We start from the raw sequence: 12,956 nt of genomic DNA, 5'->3' as shown, positions 1-12,956 counted from the left end.
TTGTTGTTGTTTTTTTTTTTTTTTTGGTATGCCAGTTAATAGGAATAATATAAACCCTACACCTTCTCATCCAATGAAAAGGTGTAATGAATTAACTGTTACTAATATCATCTTAATAAGGAATATTAGCAAATATTTTAAAATTTCATCAAGGTGTGGATCGGAGTGTAGCAGAGAAAATTCAGTACCAGAGCATGTCACAAGCGATGCTGCAGATATAAGTATCATTGGAGCTAGTCTAGTGGGAAGCTGATATAACTCGGTTCACGAACTTAATTCTTGCCATGATTCTGGTCACAAAGCAGATTGGACGAGAACCAAATCAAATTTCCCCCTAAGGTAGGCATTGAACCTAATCACTGAATTCGATTTGGTTCTCATCCAACTGGGCCAATGTGACAAATGGGAGGTGAAACTGGAGAAACAGAAGCCGGCCTTATTTCTGCTTTCCCTTTATCCCATTCGGGTGTGGTTGGCACCACTCAGGCCTGGGCTGGGTCTTCTGTCCCCAGTAAATCCCCTCAGCCACACCAGAATGACGCTGGGCTGATTCAGTTGGACTTTTCTTACTCAAGGTGGCACGGTTGGTTCCCTCTCGTAGGTGGGTTATATTTCATTGGCATGGATTTATATTTATCCGTACATCCATCTGAAAGCTCAGAAAATGGGAACCTCCCCCTAAAGGACCCTAATAACTAAAAACAAGGAACGCATTCTTTACATTACTTTCAGGTTTGGGCAACCAAAACAATTTTGCCTGGAGCATGTAGCTACCAAATTCCATTAGAGTTGGGGAACAAAGTGAATAGAGTAAAGGGAAGAGATTTCTTTGCTTTTCCTCCTCCTCCTCCTCCTCCTCCTCCTCCTCCATGTATACCTTAATCATCACAAAGGGTAATGGAGTGTATCCAGAGGGAAGACAGGCATCAGGCATCCTGGGAGCCTGCCCCGGGCTGTCACCATGAACTCACTGCCCTTCCACAGGTGGTGAATTCAATGGCGGGAGGGACTCGGGCCCATCTAGGACCCGCAAAGCTGTCTTCGATATATGCTCCCCACTGGGGCTGGCCTCAGACTTCCAGGCACAGCACACTTGCCCACTGTTCAAGACCTCCTCCACCCACCCCGAGTGGAGCCCAGCTGCCCTTTCCCATCCCACACGCAGGAGGATGGATGGCAATCCTTGTGCCGCTCACTTTGGCTCAGGTCTGAAGCCGCAGTCTCCTCTGGTCACACAAACACTGTCCGACTCCTGGCTCCCAGGTCCTCCCTGAGTGGCTTTGTATCGCTCCTTTCTTCTGCAAACAAACTCACTTTCACTTTGCACTATTCATTTCACTCTTCTTCCTCTTTCCTCCAGGGGAGAGAGAATAGCCCAGGAAGGCCAGGGAGGGTGAAGACCACCACTTCCAGGCCTTAGAGCTTCCCACTTGAGCCCTGGGGGCTCCCCGACATCCCTCCCTGATCACAGTGCCCACCTGAGCCCCACCCTTGGGGCATCCTCTGTAACCCCAGAACAAAGGGAGCTGCCACCTGTTCTGATGGCAAGGACCAGCAAGACGGCCACACTGCGTGCCACTGCAACCACTGGCAACTCCTGCTGCGGCGAAGACTGGAGGGTCAGCAGGACGATGGCAGCCAGCCTCCGACATCAGGCTTCTGGATCCAGGCCAGGTGGTGTTCAGTCAGCAGTCGCTGTTGTCATCATCAAAGGGGGAAAGCAAGGGCAGCTGGGGTACCTTGTTTTGGATTCCTGATTTGCACCTATAGCTCTTATTTCCCACATCTTGCCAGGTACTCGCCAGATTCCTGTCACTTAGGGGCAATGAGGCTGAGAAATGTATCACAAAAACCCCAGGAAGGGCAGCAGCAATACCAGGGCTCGTGGCTATCGTCTTTGAGCGCCTGCTGATTATCGAGCCCACGCTAAGCTTTGCCTAATGTCTTGCTCCTCAGGCTGTGGTCCCCAGACCAGAAGCCTTGGCGTCGCCTGGGAACTGGTTGCAAACTTGGTTCGGAGGGTTCTACCCAGGACTTCTTTGTTCCCCCCAGCCCCCCAGGGAGCGGAAGTTACCAGGCACTGCTGATGTCTGGGAACATGGGCAGAGTGCCTCCCGGCTGACAAGGACAGCTGCTTACAAAGGGACTCAGCCCCTCGCTCCAGGAGGAAAGCACAAAGGGAGCCATGTCCCCCAGAGTGATTCTGAGATCTGAGGAATATAGCAGCTCGACTGTGTCATAAAAGGGTAGGACGGAGCGAACGCAGTATTTTCCACTGCCCTAGGATGAGGTGTTCAGTCTGTTCTGCCTCGGTGTGTTTTCAGGTCACGTGTATTTGCCAAAATAGCCTCATAAAAAGGATTCTGTTTGTCCTTCTTGAGTTGTACACTTACAATCCTAGAGTGGCTCTTCTGGCCGGGCTTTCTCTAACAAAAGTCTCTGTTGCCATAGTTCTCTGTGTACTCAGCGCTGCAAGCCAGAAATAAAACACAATACTCGACTCTCAGCGGCTTGGGGATGAAGCCTTCTGATCTCACCGGTTCGAGGCTGCAGCCCAGCATTTAGAATGGCTCCTGGCACATAGTACATGCTCAGTAAGTATTTGTGGGAGAGCATGCATAAGTGGCTAAACCCAAGCTGCATATCACTGAGGAGTGGTAGTGCTTAGGATGGAAGCCAGACTCAAATCAGCAAGTTGCTGGACATTCCAAGTAATTTACAACAGCTGTTTGCAGCTTCTTGTCATGAACAAAAAAAGGGCAGCCTCCTTCTGTTAACGCGCACATGCACACTTGGACACACACACACACACACACACACACACATGCACATTTACACACAGAGACAGCGGGCCACACACACACAGCTGTATGTAACTATGCGGTACACATAGTAAATTTGTCTCCCTATCTGTGGTACTAATTACTACAACTGTGTGGACTGGAGCCGTAGCAAATCAAGTAGCAAAATCATGTTTTCCGATGGCACTGAGCAATTTTTACTTTGTATTATACACACTCACCCACCAGAAGAAATATTTGCAGGGAAGATTTTTCATGGTGAACCCTGGGCCACGGTTCTCCCCATGGAACTGTCTGACTGAAGCCGGACAAATCCAGTCTCATCATTCTTTAGAGATCAGAGAAACCGTCCTTTGAGGAAAGCCAGGCTGGGCTGGCCCAGGGGCCTCTGCAGGACCTCACTGGGAAGCTCTGTCATCCTAAGAGGACTGGGCTGTCTTTTTTCTTTCCCCCTCACTACTGGGCATTGAACCCTGGGCCCCCACACTGAGCTACATCCTCAGCCATTTTTTAATTCTTAATTTGTGACAGGATAGCTCTAGGTTGCCCAGGGTGAACTCAGACTTGTGAACCTCCTGCCTCAGCTCCAGAGAGTGCCGGCATTACAGGTGTCCACCACTATTCTCGGCTTGGCTCCTCTTTTAGCTATCGCTTCATCTTTGGCGACTGAAGCCCAGACAGTTGATTTCCTTCCACTATCCTGTCTCTCAGAGGTACACTCTCAACTCCATAAACCTCCTGCTTATCAATATTCTCTTACATATCATTGTGGATGGCAGCAAATCGGGAGAAGGGACAGAAAGAAGCAGGGGGAAGTGGGGAATGAAGGAAGAGAAAGAGGAGCAATATAGAAAAAAAGGAAGGAAGGGATTGAAGGCTAAGGTTCTTTCCAATCCTATCTTTTCCTCAGGCTGGTTTGTATCTGAGAACTACATTTCCCAGGCTCCTTTGCACTCCGGATAGGTTTATCCTTATCAAGAAAGGGAGGGGAAGAGGGGACTCGTGGGTATTTCTATCCATGCTTTCCTTTCTCTGGTCCCGCCAGACAACCCACCCCTCTCCATAGTCCCTGCTCCTATCAACAGCCCTTGTGATGGTTCTAGCCCTTTCCGGATGGCTCTGGCTTCTGCTAATACCACTTCCTCTTCCTGTTTCTTCAATCCTAAAGGCAGAACCTGCTTCTCAATACGTCTAGTACCCAGGTAACCTCATCATTCCGTCTGGCTTCTCAGTTCTTTTATCAAGTGTGTAACCAGTCCCTTGTGTTAAATTCTCCCTGTGTGAAAATCCTGGGGTGTTTTGCTGTGTTTCATTTTGTTTTCTTGTCTACATCCTGACTTATGTGGATGGTCTCATTAACGCAGTTTTCTAAATTGTTACGTAGCTGAGGTCTGCTGCTAATGTCATTCTACCACCTTTTTTTTTTAAACCACATTCTCCACTCTCCTGTGTGTCTCATCTTGTTCCCATACTGTTTAAATTTTGAACCCCCAACATATTCTCCATAACACTTACCTGTTCTCAAGTAAGATTCACCTCATCTACTAATTCTTTTGAGTGTTCAAGTATGGACCCAGGGCCTTTGCACTGAGCATCTCTGGCCCTTCACTTATTTTTTCTAAGTTACTAAATTGCCCAAGCTCAAACTTGTAATCCTCCCACCTCAACCTTACCAAATGCTGAGATTACAGGCATTTTCGCTGCGCCTTGCCCCATCTGGTCATTCTTACGAAGGTGTAACCTGTAAATAGCTTTTCTCTTTACCTTTTCTAGGAATCTCTGCATTGGAACCAGAAGCCAACTGTAATACCCAGGCGAGAAGCTCCCATCTCTGTGGGACACAGCAGTAGACAAGTTTCTTCTCGTACTTCCAGTCATGTTTTGGAGCAGAAGCTATGTGACCACATGCAAAACAGGGGCAGACGCATTCTGGGCAGAGTGAGGGCCGGGAGGGTATGAAAACAACAGCTCAAAATGTAAGCACACAGTGGAATCACACATGTGTGGGTTGTTGGAACAGAAATCCCAGGCCCCACCTTCATGGCTTCAGATCCGTAGGGCCAAGGACCAGCCTGAGCACACAGGTTTCAAATATATTTCTGGGTGATGCTGATGCTGCCTGTCTGGGGACCCCACTCCGGGAACTACTGGGTTCAATATAACAGCCTGTGCTTATTAGGAATTTAGTGTACACCAAGAGCTGCCTTAAATTCTTTTCAAATATTAAATCGCTTAATCCCTGGGGCAACAAGATGAGGACACTGAGGTCCAGAGAAACTGAGAAGCATCATGAAGTCACTGGCGTGTTGGATTCGGCAGGTCCGGCTCCAGGGCCTAGTGGAACACTGGCTATGGGTTACAGGGTGCCTGGAAATGGAGGCTGTAGAGCATGGAGAGGCAGGGGTTCTAGCTCACATGCCAGCTGTGGGGTCCTGGGCAAGTCATTCTGACCTATGTGTGCCTCAGTTTCCTCACCTTCAAAAGGCAGATCCTGACCATCGCCATCTTGTAGAGCTCTCACAAGAGTGTCACAAGCAGATGAGGCAGACCAGACACAGGATCACCTCCCCAACGAACCACCTGCACCTGTGTCCCCTGTTCAAGCCTCTGGCGAGTCCGCACTATGATAAGTGACATGGGTGACATTTAGTGCAGTACTTGGCATGCTGGGTAAGAAGGACAAAAGTACAGATGTTAGAGGTCACACTTAAGGAATGCCATATTTTCAGCTAGGTGTGGTGGTGCACACCTCTAATCTCAGCTGCTTGAGAGGCTGAGGCAGGAGGATTGCAATTCCAAGCCCAGCCTGGACAATTTAGTAAGACTTGGTTTCAAAACATAACAAATGAAAAAGGATACTGTCGTTCTTAAACCTCAAACACTTGGCATATAATAAGTTATTTGATATATATCTGATAAATTTAACTATTGTCGTTTTATCATTGTGATCATCATTCACCCGTATACATTCAACCCAGCCAAAAGAACATAATTTTCCTCTCAAGTCCTTTTTGTCCCTGTTGCTGTGTGGTCTGTCACCCTCCTTTATCCCCTTCATAGCACCTGTGGGTCTGAACACATCACACCCGGTCTGTTTATCTCCATGTCTATGGCATTTCCCCCTTCTCAGGGCTACAGAACGATTTTCTCAGACCCTATGTGCTTTGCTTTGGAGGCCCTCTGACCATAATAAGAGCACCCTCGATCCTTGCTTTAGTGTAATTAAATACTGAAATAGTTTGTTTTTATCTTTTTCATATAGGCAAGATTTAACCAGTTTTCATGGACTCTGTGAATTTCATTTTTTTCCCATACAAGAAAAAAAATTTTTTAAACATTCCTGGCACCCAAACATTTCATTATTTCCTTTTCACTGAAAAGAATTTAAAACATGATGGATTCCCAAAAGTATGTTGAGCCTCGTGGGTGGGTAAGGCCCGAAATGGTAGGAGTCCCGCCCATTCCCTCACTGCAGTCCCATTCTGGGGTCCCAGCTGGACAGGGCTGCTGCAAGGCATCATGGGAGGAGTCACTATGCAAATATGGCCTCCAGGCCCCACCTCTGCCCGACACTTTAGAGAGGGCAAAGACTTGGGGTGATCATCGCCCTAGGCTGCCCCTGGGGCCTGACCTGGAGCACCCGCCTTAGGGCTGCCCAGGCAGGGACAGCATCCAGACTGACCCTCACCCTCCTCCCCAGCAGAGTCCCGAGCTGACCTGTTGAAATGGGCCTTTTGTTTCCCTGACCCTGAGGTCATCTGTTTTCAGAAGGTGAAATATGGCCGCCTGGCCGAGGACAGAAGCCGGGGAGATAAGCGCCAAGGAGGAGCCTCCCGTCCAACAAGCCGTGACTAATGATGATTGGGGTGAGTTTGGCAGGGCAGAATTTATTGGGCTGCTGGTTCTCCGGGGATTAACTCTTAGTGGATCTTGAGCCCCTGGCCAGGGTGTCCTGGCTTTCAGGCACGCTGGGCTCTGGATTCTGTTCCCGGTGTGTGGTGAGCAGGCAGAACAGAGGTAGAAAGGGAAGGAGAGCCGAGGAAGGGACAGATGAGCTTCTAAACCACGTCTCCCAGCCTACGAGGCAGTGAAATGAGCTCACGTTTCTCGTGTTCCTGAAGACCCAGCACAGACACTGAGCCCTTCCCTGCATCCACTCATCGACTCTTGACAGATCTATAAAGCACGTATGACCAGATGAGCCCGTTCATAGTCGGGGAAACTGAGGTGCATGTATTTTCTGTGCCTGCTGTCTGGTGGAGGAAGCGGAGCTCAGAGCAGGAAGCGACAGGGCTGGGACTCAACTTGAGACCTGGTGATTCTGACACTGGGAGGATCCCTGAATCTGAGGTCAGCCTGGGCAACTCACTAAGACCTGGCCGCAACATACAAAAATAAAACGGGTTTGGGTTGTAGCTCGGCACCCTCTGGCTTTAATCCTCAGTACAGAAAATTGTTTTTAAAAGTCACAGGATCCATGGGTACCCAGTCACCAAGCAGCCTGGAGGACGGTAGGACAGCAGTGTACTTCTGTATGATGCGGGGGGATGGAGGACAAGAACCAATGTGCCCACACAAGAAATGTGAGAATGGAAGACCCTTGGGGGGCATGAGAGATGCCCACATGTGTCATGTTGTCATTGGCTCCCTGACTTTCCAGTCCATTTATAATGTACCCACCAACTCACACTTAGCAGAAACACACACACACGTGCGCACACACACATGCACCCACCCACATACGTGTGTGAGTTTCTGAGTGTCTGGTCATTTTAAACTCACCTATGCCAGTGGTTCTCAACCTGCGCTGTTTTTCTCCCCAGAAGACAATGAGTAAGATTTCGATATACTTTCGGTTGTCACAACGTGGGGGGTAGCGTGTGCTCTTGGAAACTGTAGGCAGAGGTCGGGGATGCTGCAGAACCCCAGGACAATGCATGGGAGAGTTCCCACGGTGCCCCAAATGTCCACAGAGGGAAGTTGACCAAGGCTGGTCTCAGCTGGTAGTCCCCAACCTGGTATCTTAAGGAGCCTGCTAGAAACACAGATTCTGGGCCTCCCCATGGAGGAGGTCTGGCTGCAGAAGGGCTGAGAATCAGTCTTGGCATCTGTACTTCCCACTAGAAGCTTAGGAGATTTTGTCTTACTAACCAGAGCTTTGAAACTGTTGCTTTTGGTCCCAGAACCCCCAAATCAAAGATCACTTTAGGATTTAAATAGCACAGCCCTCTTACGAGGGCCTCCTAACTCTGTCCTCCCCAGAAATCGAGCCAACTTGCCTCCCAGCCCCAGAGTTCACCAGGTTTGCCTACGGGTTGAATCTCTAAACAGTCAGGGCGATCTACAGTTTCTTTGCCTCGGCTGCCTTTCACTTTTAAAACCAGGAGGAATTCGAAGAAAATGTAAGCCATATGTTTCAGAATCATTTACACTTAAATCATGAAAGTATGCCATAGTTTTTAAGAGCTATTTGATGTCCAAAACACCTTGCGAGGATCTTTAAAATAAGTGTTTTAAAGTCTCTTTTTACTTTCAGTTGGATTTTGCTCTGGGTAAGTGAATTCAGACGATATGGGTCTGGGGGCTGCCAGAGAGCCCCAGTCATGAATCTGAGGGAAATTCGATCCTGGCCAAATCAGTTCCTCCTCCCATGCGCTGCACCCTTTGAGATGTGTCCCTTCCATGCAATAAAATGGATCTCGTTTTCCCAATGAGTCTGGATTCAACTGACCACTCATTTTGGTCTTTAACCATCTTCCTTTTCATTTTACGCCCTGAAATTGCCCGGGTTCCATTTTAAAACCATTTCGCTTCTCTTTACTCGGAGATCCAATTCCTTCCTCCAGGGGGTTTGGTATTTCAAAATAGTAACTCAGCACCGCTGCCAACAGCACACTTAACTCCTCTTCCTGCCCCCCAAGGAGCCCTGGAGGGAGGCCTCATTTTAGAAGCAATCATGAATTTACTTACAGTACAGGTGTCCCTACCTTTTTGGAAAAGAGAGTTGGCAAAATATCTAACCTAAGACATGATTCTGCCCAGCAGCTCTGCCTTGGAAATCATTCCAAGTGTGGAGTAATTATAGCTTGTCACCCAGATAAATGAGCACCATTTATAGTGGGGGAAAAAAAACTGAGAGCAACTTAACAATGGCTCGCAGTTTTTGTTTTTGCTTTTGTTTTTGTTTTCTTTTTGTAGTACTGGGGATTGAACCCAGGGCCTTTGCACTAAGCTGTATTTCCAGCCCTTTTTAAAGGTTATTTTTAAACTTTTAGACAGTTTCACTCAGTTACAAACTTGCGGACACAGGGCTCAGACTGGCCATCTTCCTGCCTCAGCCTCCCAGAGTGTTGGGATTGTACATGTGGCCACCACGCCTAGCTACAGTGGTGGTTTTCGTCTCAGAGTAGTCAGGGACACTAATAGCCCTAAGGCTGCTTAGCCATGGCAAGCAGAATGGTGTCTTTGTAATATTTAAGCAGAAAAGTTGCATGTGTTTCTAGGAGGGAGAGCTACTTCAGGAAATTTCTAAGAAGGTGTTGGAACAGACAGGAAGAAGGAAAGGTGCTCCAGCCAGGTGGAACAATGTGTGCAGAAAACTGCAAGTCATTCTATGCTGCCGAAGCTCAGAGTGTCAGGCAGCAAGACGGCGAGGCTGAGGCTGAAGCAGGAAGCAGTGTGTGGAGGTCTTGAATGCTGAGTTGAGACGGTTGGGCCGTGGCCTAAAGGCAGGCGGGAACCACTGAAGGTATCTGAGCGTGGCAGAGCCCAGCCGACTTCCACTTTGGTAAGATGGCCCTGCCCACAGCATGCAAAAAAAGATAAAAGCAAAAGAGGAGGCTGTGTGACCTCACTGGCACTGATTTAAATGGCACCCAAAGGAGATGCTGAAAGTCTTAGTGATCTAGGTCAGCTCATTCTTTCAATGCTCATTCCTATTGGCAGTGGAGGTGAGATTCGTCTGAGTCGTGTCTGAGGGGCTATGGAAGAAGCCGATGACTGACTGGACTTGGGAAGCAAGGAAGGGGATAGATGAGCCCAGGTGTGTGGTGTAGACAGTTGGAGGGGAAATGGTGCGATTCGCTGAGCCAAAGATGAAAGGATGGCAAGGCCAGGTTTGGAAGAAAGACAATGAGTCCCATGTGGCATAGGATGGGGGGAGATGGAGAAGCCCAGCCTACAATGGCTCCCTGACCATGCAGACAGGCTGGGCTGGGGGTTCCAGTGCGAGACTTGGCAGCATTATTTTGGGATCTGAAACCATGTGTGAAGAGAAGGTTAGAGAAAGAAGGTGTACTGAGTGAATGAGTGACAGAACCATCAAGGGCACCACAAGACACTTTTAAATATCAAAGCCTATTATCAGAAGTCTATGGGTGCATTAAAAGTGGCATAGACTTTTCCTTTGCTGCTGGTGCACTGGCTGGATGTGTGTAGAGAAATGTGGGCAGCCTGCACCGTGGGGACAAAGCAAAGATGAACATGGAAGCAGCGGGGTTAGAGTATGACTTAAAGGGAACATGTGGGCAGAGACAGACAATGTCCATGGATAAGAGAATGCATAATACAGCAGAAATGGGGGTCCAGGGCCTGAAAGAAGAGAGCGGGAAGTAGTGTCTACAGAATAAAGTTTACCTTTATTTAAAGTTTACAAAGCAGAAGAGAGGAGGAGCCATAAAGAAAGAGACCAACCCCGGACCTGGAGAACCACCTCCCAGGGTCTGGCTCACCGATCCGGGCTGAGAGGTGCCCTGGACCTGATGGAAGGGGGCTGGGTGAGAAGTACCCCTTCCCCTCTGCAGAAACTGTCACAGCCCTGGAAGGAGCCTCTCCACCTGCCTCCTGGCTCCAGCCGAGACAACTCAAATCTCCAGAAGGACCGACCTCAGGTCGTCCCATCCCCATCTGGAAGTGGAGGGAGCAGGGCTCGTGTATAGAGGAAGGGGAATTTTCAACACTCCCAATGGTATCATCGAGGTATCACTACCCTGGAGAGGTAGTGAGTGGCTCATGCCCAGAGGAATTTAAACTGCTGCTGGATGAATCCTTGAGCACATGGGGAGGGTTCTGATGTCCAAAATGCACCTGAGTCCACGATCTATCCATTCCTTTCCTCTTGTAGCATTGTGCTTGGCACAGAACTAGCACTGAACAGTGTTGGTTGTTATTATCATCATTAATGTCAGAGTGTCCAACGGAAATGACCGACGAGGCCAGGTAGTGGCAGTGACTTCCTCTCAGAGGACCTTGTCTTACCACAGCCCTGCAATGCCAACAGCATCGTGATTTTCCAAGGGAAGCCAGAACTATAGGCCATAGGTGAAATTTTAAAATATTGGCTCAACAAGCATTTTTAACATTGGGCAGGTGAAAAAAGAAATGCACAAAGGTCAGCTCTGCCCACATCCTCTTGGACCTCTAAGTTGGGGTCTGTCTTGTCTGTGCCTAAGCATCTGGACTCTGGGGCTGAGGTTCTGTCCTGATTCTCCATCCAGCTGCTGTGTGAACTTGAGCAGGTCACTTAGCTGCTCAGTGCCTCAGTCCCCCCTGCCACCACCCCGCTTGGGAAATGGGAAGACTAATACAGTGCTTCCTCCCCAGGATCACTGCGTGGATTACATGAGATAACGCGGCCCAAGCTCCTGCCTGGTGTTCCACACATGGTAAGCATTAGGAAGTGATAATTGTTGTTGCTGCTATTGATTTTTGCCTGTGTTCAAGTCACGCTTTATGGCGCAGGCAGAGGGAATCCGTGGCAGATGATCCGCCGCACCCCATGCTGAGGCCTGGGCTCTTCCCAGCGCATTGCCCGGGGGTCTTGGCCCACAGCTTCTTCCCGTTACAGGCGCGTGGAGTGATTGCTGGCTGCCTACGCACCTGGTGACAACGTTAACCTGGCTGCCGGGATTTAGGGCGGGGAAGAGCAGAGTGCTGAAACCTGTCCCCGAGAGGTGGAGACAGCTGAGCTGGTGCCAGGGCTCCGCAGGAGCTGGGTGTGCTGATGCTCATCCAGTGGGCGGGGAAGCCTGTCCGAGCTTTTCTGGCTCTCTTGGGGCTCACAGACGGATGTGCGCACCAGCCCCCGGGGACAGTGCTGACGCGCAGATGCTGATCCCTCAGGCCTGGGGTGCGGCTTCGACTGCATTTCTGGTGGCAGCAGGTCCAGGGGCCTCTGAGGAGCAACACTGGACCCTTTCCCAGCTGTGGTCCAACCCCAAGTAGCTCCAAGTAAGGTGGGGCTCTTGGGAGGAAATGTCCTTTATCACACTGCTGAAAAGGAGCTGAGTGAGACTTGGGTCCTGTGACTAAGGCTTCTTGTTTCTATCAGATAAAGTTTTTTCTTAATATTTATTTTCCCCTGCCTCATGCATACCTCCTCCTCCTCCTTGCTTTCTCCCCTTTCTGTTCCTCTTCTTCCTCCTCCTCTTCCTTCTCTTCCTCCTCCCCTTCTTCTCCCTTCTTTTCCTCCTTCCTTCGATAAGGCACATATCCATCCTGAATTTCACAAGCTCCTAGGATCAGTGGGCCCCTCAACCCCTGAAGCTAGAAGCCATTGTATATGTGCTTCTTCCAAGCAGAAGAAAGTAAAACTATCTGCTCCTCTCTTGCTCCCCTCAAGGAGCCTGGCTTCCCCAGGTGTGACAGGGAGTCACGCGTGCTGTCTGGAAAGTGACCTCAGTTTGGAATCGCATGGGCCAGGGATAAGAACAGGGACAGGCTGTCCTTGTGACGGCCCGGGTCTGTGGGCGGCCACTGACTCACACCCTCTGCGTCTGTCCCTGGCCTGGGCAGCGAGAAGCCTGTCCCTGGTGGAAGGGGAGCTGGAGACAAGAGGGTCTTTGGAGCTCACTCCTGGGGACTGGATGTGAGAAAACTGAGGCCCAGGCTGCAGTGGGCATGTTCAGTGTCCACAGAGCTGTCGACCTCAGCCTCCTTCCTTATGAACCACCCCTGCCCCAGACACACATGCCTGCGCCCTGACTTCCTGTTCCCCAGGCTGGGGACACCTCTGCCATCCTGCACTGATCCCAGCTGGGACCCGGAAGATTTTAATGTCTCAAGCTGCTTTTAATGAAGTATTTTAAAAATCAAAGGCCCCAGAGCCCTTTCTCCACTGTCACCCATGGGACAGTCAGCAGACTTTATCTGCCAGCA

At 49.6% G+C, this 12,956-nt stretch overlaps 1 long non-coding RNA gene across 1 annotated transcript in view; it reads left to right on the top strand.

Annotated features, from left to right (window-relative positions):
- Positions 1 to 3,851: 3,851 nt before the first annotated feature.
- Positions 3,852 to 12,956, top strand: part of LOC104848248 — a 22,500-nt gene continuing 13,395 nt past the window's right edge. Inside the window, exons 1-4 of the long non-coding RNA XR_002024706.2 lie at positions 3,852 to 4,003; positions 4,575 to 4,777; positions 6,570 to 6,667; positions 11,403 to 11,464. This is a non-coding gene — a long non-coding RNA (uncharacterized LOC104848248). The remainder of the gene's footprint in view (positions 4,004 to 4,574; positions 4,778 to 6,569; positions 6,668 to 11,402; positions 11,465 to 12,956) is intronic.

The sequence above is a fragment of the Fukomys damarensis genome, unplaced genomic scaffold (assembly GCF_012274545.1).
Source record: "Fukomys damarensis isolate Sample0158 unplaced genomic scaffold, DMR_v1.0_HiC HiC_scaffold_12, whole genome shotgun sequence".
NCBI classification, from domain to species: Eukaryota; Metazoa; Chordata; class Mammalia; order Rodentia; family Bathyergidae; genus Fukomys; species Fukomys damarensis.
This window is presented reverse-complemented; position numbering and strand designations above follow the sequence as displayed.